This window comes from Canis lupus, chromosome 3 (assembly GCF_011100685.1).
Source record: "Canis lupus familiaris isolate Mischka breed German Shepherd chromosome 3, alternate assembly UU_Cfam_GSD_1.0, whole genome shotgun sequence".
Taxonomy (NCBI): domain Eukaryota; kingdom Metazoa; phylum Chordata; class Mammalia; order Carnivora; family Canidae; genus Canis; species Canis lupus.
The window spans coordinates 24,919,250-24,927,213 of NC_049224.1; the positions used below are offsets into that span (position 1 = coordinate 24,919,250).

General features: G+C 38.6%; 1 pseudogene; it reads left to right on the top strand.

Annotated features, from left to right (window-relative positions):
• Window positions 1–4,002: 4,002 nt before the first annotated feature.
• On the top strand, window positions 4,003–4,622 carry LOC100686399 (annotated as a pseudogene).
• The last annotated feature ends 3,342 nt before the right edge of the window (window positions 4,623–7,964 follow it).

A 7,964-nucleotide genomic window follows, 5' to 3' on the forward strand; every position in this document is an offset into this window, starting at 1 on the left:
CTTGGGGGAGCTAAAATATATGGTAATTAAAAATCTCTTTAGTCTTTCACTGGAGTGAAATGAGTAGCATAAATATGGTAGACAAAAAAAAAAAAAAATGCTGTTACCCAAATATACCCTAATCTATTTTCATCAACTCAATTAACCTTTTAAAAGGATGGTGGCACCATCTTGTCCATCAAGTTTAAAAACTTAAAAAACTGTTAGAAACTACCACCAAGGGACTCCTGGGTGGCTCAGTGGTTGAGTGCCTGCCTTTGGCCCAGGGCAAGATCCTGAGGTCCCAGGATCGAGTCCTGCATGTAGCCTGCTTCTCTCTCTGCTTGTGTCTCTGCCTCTCTCTTTCTCTCTCTGTCGGTCATGAATAAATAAATTAAATCTTAAAAAAAAAAAACTACCACAAGTAAAAACAGCATTAAATTCAACTTCAGATGTAGATTCTGATTAATCTGTATACAATGTACAAATCTCAACTGACTGACTGTAGTTGTAGGCAACAAACATAAAATTAGATAAATTGGACTACATCAAAAGAAAAAAAACTATACATCAAAGGGCACATTCAAAGAAGGAAAAGGCAGCCTATAGAACAGGAATAAATATTTGCAAATCATATATCAAAGGGATTAATATCTAGAATATATAAAGAACTCTTATAACTCTACAAAAAAGAAATGACCTAAGAAGATGGGCAAAGGACCTGAATAGACAGTTTTTTGTAGATGATATGCAAATGGTCAGCAAGCATATGAAAAGATGTTCAACATCACTAATCACTAGGGAAATGCAAATCAAAACCACAACAAAAAACACCTCTCACCAATCAGGTTGGCTACTGTCTGGAAAACAAAACAAAACAAAAATCTGAAAAACTTGGAACTTTTGTAAGCTGTTAATGAGGATGTAAAATGGTGCAGTGGCTATAGAAAACAGCATGGCAATTTCTCATAATGGTGAACTAAAATTAACCAATGATTCGGCAATCCCACTTCGGTATATGCATCCAAAAGAATTGAAAGTAAGAACTCAGACAGATATTTGCATACTCATGTTCATAAAAGCATCATTCATAATAGCCAAAAAGCGGAGGTAATCCAAACGTCCATCAACAGATGGATGGATAAACAAAATGTTAAAAAGGAACATGGATGAACATTGAGGACATCATGCTACATGAAATAAGGCAGTCACAAAAAGATGAATACTATAGGATTCTGCTTAAATGGGGTATTTAGCATAGTCAAATTCATATAAACAGACTAGAATGGTGCTTGTAAGGGACCAGGAGGAGGGAGAAATGGGGAGTTGTTTAATGAGCACAGACTTTCAGTTTCGTAAAATGAAAAAGTTGTAGAGATTGGTTGTAAAACAATGTGAAATATGCTTCACAATACTGTACTATATACTTAAAAATAGTTAAGATTATAAATCTTATGTGCATTTTACCAAAATTTTAAAAAATTTGGATGATTAAAAAAAGAACTGTGATTACAAACTATAGTTTTTAAGTCAAATACTAAGGACTTCCTTTTTTTTTCTTTTTCTATGATTTTTATAGATTTTATTTATCTACTTGAGAGAGAATGAGAGTAAAAGAGAGAGATAGGGCAGAGAGAGCACAGAGGGAGAGTGAGAAGCAGACTCCCTGCTGAACAGTCTAATGCAGGGCTCAGTCCCAGGATCCTGGGATCATGACCTGAGCCAAAGGCAGACACTTAACTGGCTGAACCACCCAGACATCCCTCTTCTATGATATTTAAATAGATTTACTCATAGAAATATTTTTCTAGAAATGTTTCCTCAGGCAAGGGAAACAAAAAGTAAAAAAAAAAAAAAAAAAAAAAAGACAAAAACAAAAAAAAAAACTTTTGGGACTGTACCAAAATAAAAAGCTTTTACAGAGTGTAGGAAACCATCAAGAAAACAACAAAGCAACCCACTGAATGGGAGAAGATATTTACAATGATATATCTGAGGAGTGCCTGAGTGGCTCAAGTAGTTAAATGTCCAACTCTTGATTTCAGCTCAGGTCATGGTCTCAGGGTTGTGAGATTGAGCCGCACATCAGGCTCCACATTCAGTGGGGGTTCTGCTTAAGATTGTCTCCCTCACCTTCTGCCCCTGCCTCCACTCACATGTTCTCTCTCTCTCTCTCTCAAATGAATAAATCAATCTTAAAAAAAACCCAAATGATGTATCTCATAAGTGGTTAATACTCAAAATACATAAAGAATGTGTACAACTCAATACACACAAAAATAATCTAATTAAAAATGGGCAGAGGACCTAAATAGACATTTTTCCAAAGAAGACATGTATATGGCTAATAACACATAAAAAGATGCTCAACATCACTTATCATCGAGGGAAATGCAAATCAAAATCACAATGAGATATCACCTTACACCTGTCAGAATGGTGTATAGCTACCCAAAGAATATGAAAACACTAATTCAAGAAGATATATGCACCCCTCTGTTTATTGAAGCATTACTTAAAGCAGCCAAGATATAGAAGCAACCCAAGTATCTACAGATGAACAGATAAATAAGAATGGTATATATGTACAATGGAATATCATGCAACCATATAAAAGAATGTGATCTTGCCATTTGCAAAAAACATGGATGGACAAAGGGGGTAATATACTAAGTGAAATAAGCATACATACAATGAAGGTATTATGCTAAGTGAAATAAATCATACAGAGAAAAAAAATACCATATGATTTCACTCAAATAAAAAAAAAACAGAAAAAAAAGACACAAACACAAAAACAGACTCCTAAATACAGAGAACAAACTGGTGTTTTCCAGAAAGGATGTGGGTAGGGGGATGAATCAAATAAATAAAAGGAGATTAAGGGTATATTTACTGTGACGAGCACTGAGTAATGTGTAGAATTGTTTAATCATTTATAATGTATACCTGAAAGTGATATAATACCATATGCTAATTATATTTCAATAAAGAAGCATTACAGCCATTCTAAAAAATAAGATGTTATAGAACAAAATATGAACAGAGATAAAAGGTCAATGACAAAAATACTAAACACACTCCAGTAGTCAGTAAGACAATAATAAAAGCAAAGCTGATAAATGAAGTAGAAAGAGACCTCTTCAATAAAAATGGTAATGAGCTACTTTCTGGAACATTAATATGTCATCTGAGCAAACAGAGCATAAAATACAATGTGGGCTCGTCTTATTTTCTTTCAGGTCTTTTATCATTAATATGAACATTCAACAAGTGTGTAAAATACTGGTGAGAAGAAATTCTTTTTATTCAGTTTACCTGCCAACAGACATTTTAAATGATAGGAAATCCTTCAGGCAACTAGAACCCTTTTGGAAAATACTATTCACATTCCTTCTGTTGAAATCTTACCACAAATGCTAAAGGACTAAAACATATGTGAAGAATTTTCTAATGGCAAGTGAGTGGCCTGTTCTCTGCTACTACACTTCAGAGTTGCCCTTGAATTTGAATAACCCCTGGGCCATTAGTACGGCTTCATTGCTGAGGCCATGGTCCAAGAAAACTCGAGTGCTGAGTGCTGGTGTATGCCCCACCCTTCAGGAAACCAAGTGGAATCTCTAGCTAGTGCCTTCCAGAAGGCTGCTACTATAAATCCTAGAACCTGATCCCCTTTGCTTGAGACACTCCCAAATTCTTCAAGGTTGGTTTAAAAGCACCAATTCCTATTTTTCTTCTCCACAGGCATTATAAACATCTACTTAAACATACACCTTTCTAGGGAAAATAAAATATGAGATGATTTTAAATTAATTTGCCTTGATATGCTTAACCAGCAAGATGGGGTCTGACTTTTCCACTAATTTTGGAAATCTAGGAAATGAACCCCAACTGCATACAGTAAAGCAGATCACTGAACATGATAGTTCAATCAACCTTTACAAAGTTTTTTTGTTTATTTGTTTAAACCTAGGGTTAGGAGCCTCAGTTAAACAGGCCAGAGACACTTTCGGAGGCAACAGCATGAAAGCTGCCCAAGGAGCACCCCAAGTCCAGTTCAAACTTGTATTGGATGGCGATGGTGATACTGGAAAAACTACATTTGTGAAATGTCATCTTACTTGTGAATATAAGTAGAAGTATGTGGCCACCTTGGGTGTCGATGTCCATCCCCTTGTGTTCCATATCAATAGGGGACCTATTAAGTTCAATGTAGGGGGTACAGCTGGTCAGGAGAAATTTGGTGGGCTGAGAGATGGCGATTACATCCAAGCCCCAGGAGTCATTATAATGTTGATGTGATATCAAGGATTACTTTTAAGAATGGGCCTAACTGGCCTAGAGACCTGGTACGACTATGGGAATGCATCCCCATTGTGCTATGTGACAACCAAGGGGGCACTAAGCATAGGAAAGTCAAGGCAAAATGTCTTCCACTGAACGAAGAACCTTTAGTACTATGACATTTCTGCCAAAAGTAACTACGACTTTGAAAAGTCCTTTCTGTGGCTTGTGAGAAACCCGTTGGAGACCCGAACTTGGAGTTTGTCGCCATCCCTGCTCTTGTCCCACCAGAAGTTGTCACGGACTCAGCCCTGACAGCATAGTATGAGCATGATCTAGAGGTTGCTCAGACAACGTGAGAAAGTGCACATGGAACCCCATGTCAGAAATCTAGTTTTATAGGCCACTGTCCTGTGGTGTCAGTGGTGCAGAGTGTTTGCCACTTGAGCACAACATGTGCTTAATCTCTGGAATGTTAAATGAGACGAATGGGCTTCAGAGTGAATGTGGCATTTTAAAAAGTGCCTTCGTGTTCTGGACCTGCATATTTAGCTGTTTTGGAATGCAGGTGTTTCCTTCCTGAGTTTCAAACATAAGATTGGTATAGCCACATCACAGTATCAGCGGTGAAGTCTTATTTGTCACTGTCATTCCCCTTCTTCTTCGTTTAGAATCAGAATAAAGTTGTATTTCAAATATCTAAAAACAAACAAATAAATAAAAACAAGTAAATCTAGGATTAGGAAAAGATGTGACTCTCCCCATGTATCTGCTTTGAAGCTGGTGGAGACCGTTGTTCAGAGTTTAACCCGTACTGGCTGGCGCAGGTCTCAGGGCTGATAGTAGGGCACACACAGCCCTACTATCAGCACAGACTCAAGGACAGCAGGGGGCAGAGTCTCTGACTCCTAAGAGATTTTTCAATGTGGTTATATTCTTTTTTTTCATTCTTCTTCATTTGTATTTAAGTGTTTAAAACATTTAAATTTTAGAGTCCCCGTGAAAGTTCCAACTTAGTGCCATGTTTATGTATTTGTTAACATTCTTGTTCAAAATGTTATTTGCATCTCAACCAAAGAAAAATACAATGGGGTTTTATATTATTTAGTTAGAATTTCCTGAGTCTCTAAGGGAATTGGAATTAGGGTTGGCAGTTTAAACAATACATCCTGTATAAAAGCTATAGCACAATGAAGGCATCTATAGAGACTGAGTCCACACACCACAAAGGCTACAAATCTCTACCAGGAAGGTCAGCATGTCTGTACCCGCAAGATCTTCAATGACCTTCCTGAAATATCTAGTTCTTTTCCTTTGAAGAAAATGCTTCACGAGGTAGAGATGTGCCAGTGTCTCATGCAATGTGTGAGTTGCTGTGGTAAGTGATCCCCTTTTTCCCTTATGGAACAAGTAATGCATTGTAACCCCTAACAGAAAACTCCAGCTGTCCCTTTACACACCAGTCTTTTGGCAAAGGTTCAGATTTTTTCCCCCCTTGAATAGTCATAATTCATAAAGAGAGCCAGACACACAGATTTCTTTTTTCAACTGACTTTGTGTTTCTTTGGCTATCTTATCCCTAATTGCTCCCTGCAAACCCACCCCTCCATGCTGGTAAACTAGAGGCAACCAGTTTCATGAACCAGTAAATACAAGATTTAAACATTCACTCTGCGAGACATATACAACATTTATTGCCAATTTTGATTCAAGTAGAGAGGAAAATTGCGTAAGTCGGTTATTAGGAGTTGCAGGTGTGCCTGGAGAGGGAGAAGGCTTCTTATTCAGGAACTATAGATAATCCCTCTTATAAAACTTCCCAAGTTGTAAAACATTTTTTTCTCATCCCTTTGGGAAATGCTGTAAGCAGGAAATCGCATATGTCCATTAAGAGTCAGGTGATAAGCCAATTTTACCAGACTCTACTTTCAGGAAATGACTGTGAATTTTGAAATTTTGTTGACTCTTCAAAAATTTCTGATTTACCTGAACTCAATTTTAACCAATTCATGCTATATATCATTAACTTATTTTGTGCGCATGTCTTTTGACATGCCTGTGGGTAAGCTTCCACAAAAATAATGTCATTTGAATTGGCAGGAAGCCTTTATTTCCTGAACTGAAGTATACTGTAAATGAGAACATCTGAGCAAAGGCCTCATCCTTTATTTTTTCCCTTTTGTCTACTGTGCTTTATTACTTCTCATCGAAGCAGAGGCACCCATGTATAAGGAGGGCTAAGTGGGGCCCCATTCATGAGCATTTTTAAGAAGCAAAGGTTTTTTTTTTCCCCCTTATGCAGCTGACCTGAGGTAGGTCAGGGTTTGAGGAGTAAATATATTTTGGATCACCATGATGCACTAGGCCCCATGTTGGGTGTTGTAAGCACAATTCTCACCCTCAGGGAGCTTACAGTCTCACAAGCAGAGCAAGGTTTATGCATGTGCCAATTATATGGCTGCACAGAGTGGGGTGCATTCAAGGGCCCAGATGAATGGAGCAGATGAAACAATTCACGTGTGCCTCAGGAAGAACTGGTAGACAAGGCTGGGGTGAAGGGTCAGTAAAAGATGAGGTGAGATGAAATCTGGCTTCTATGATGAACATAGCTTGGATTGTCAAAAGATATTCAATACAGAGGTAAAAACATAAGCCAAGGGCAAGTAGTTCCGGTGTTTTAGAGGGTGTATGATTGAAATAAAGGCCCGTGCGGGGCTAGGTTGCCAGACAGAAGAGTTTGTACTTTTTTACATGGGCAAGAGAGAACCTACTGAGGGGTCCAAAGCAAGTGTCGACAGATATGGACCTTATCTGATCCAGTCTAGACTTGAACTTTCTAGCCTCTACATCTTCATGTCTTCGCAGAAGTCTGCTTGTGACCCTATGCTGTGCCTCTCAGATTCCCTTTTCAGGACTGAAGGACATATTTCCCCAACTGCTGGGAATGCTGTTAGCAAACAGAGCTCAGTTGTAAGCCGTCTCTGGGAATTGTTTCAGCTAAAGAGACTGGCCGCCTGCCAAGGGCAGCCCACATTTAGAAAGTGGTTAATGAGGTAAGAGTGAGTATAAAGGTCTCACACCCTTGCTCCCATTTGGGAAGTCTCTGAAGGGTTATCCTGGCATTAGTGTCCCCCCACCGGGTCTGCCCAGGCCTTGTAACTTCTCTGCAGCCCCGTTTCTCTCTTTGTTTGATCTGGCTTCCTTCCTTCCTTCTCCTTCTATAGTTATTGATCTTGAAACAACTGCCTGACAACCCCCTGGCATACTCATTTCCATCCTCAAATCTGCTTTCCAGACAACCCACCTACAGCGAGGCTCAGGTGATCTCCTCCTGCTACTTCCACAAGTCACTGACAAAGCTTCTGGGTGGGTTTCTTGAGAAGTGTTCAACCACTGTATTCCCCAGCCTTGTGGCAAATTGACAATCGTGTTTATCTCCAAAAGAAATAACGGGTATTTATTAAACACTTCTAGTGTTCGAAGCACCATAATGGACAACACGGAATAATTTGGCACAGACCTAACACCACAGAAATATTTATTTCTGAGGCACGGAAATAACACCACAAATAGCTTATAATGGCTGAAATGAGCTGTATACACTGTGAGACTAGAGGACGTCAAGGCCAGTGTGGGTGTTAAAGAAAAAGCTGTTCATGACACCTGTTAATATTATAAGGCGGACTTTATTCAGGACTATT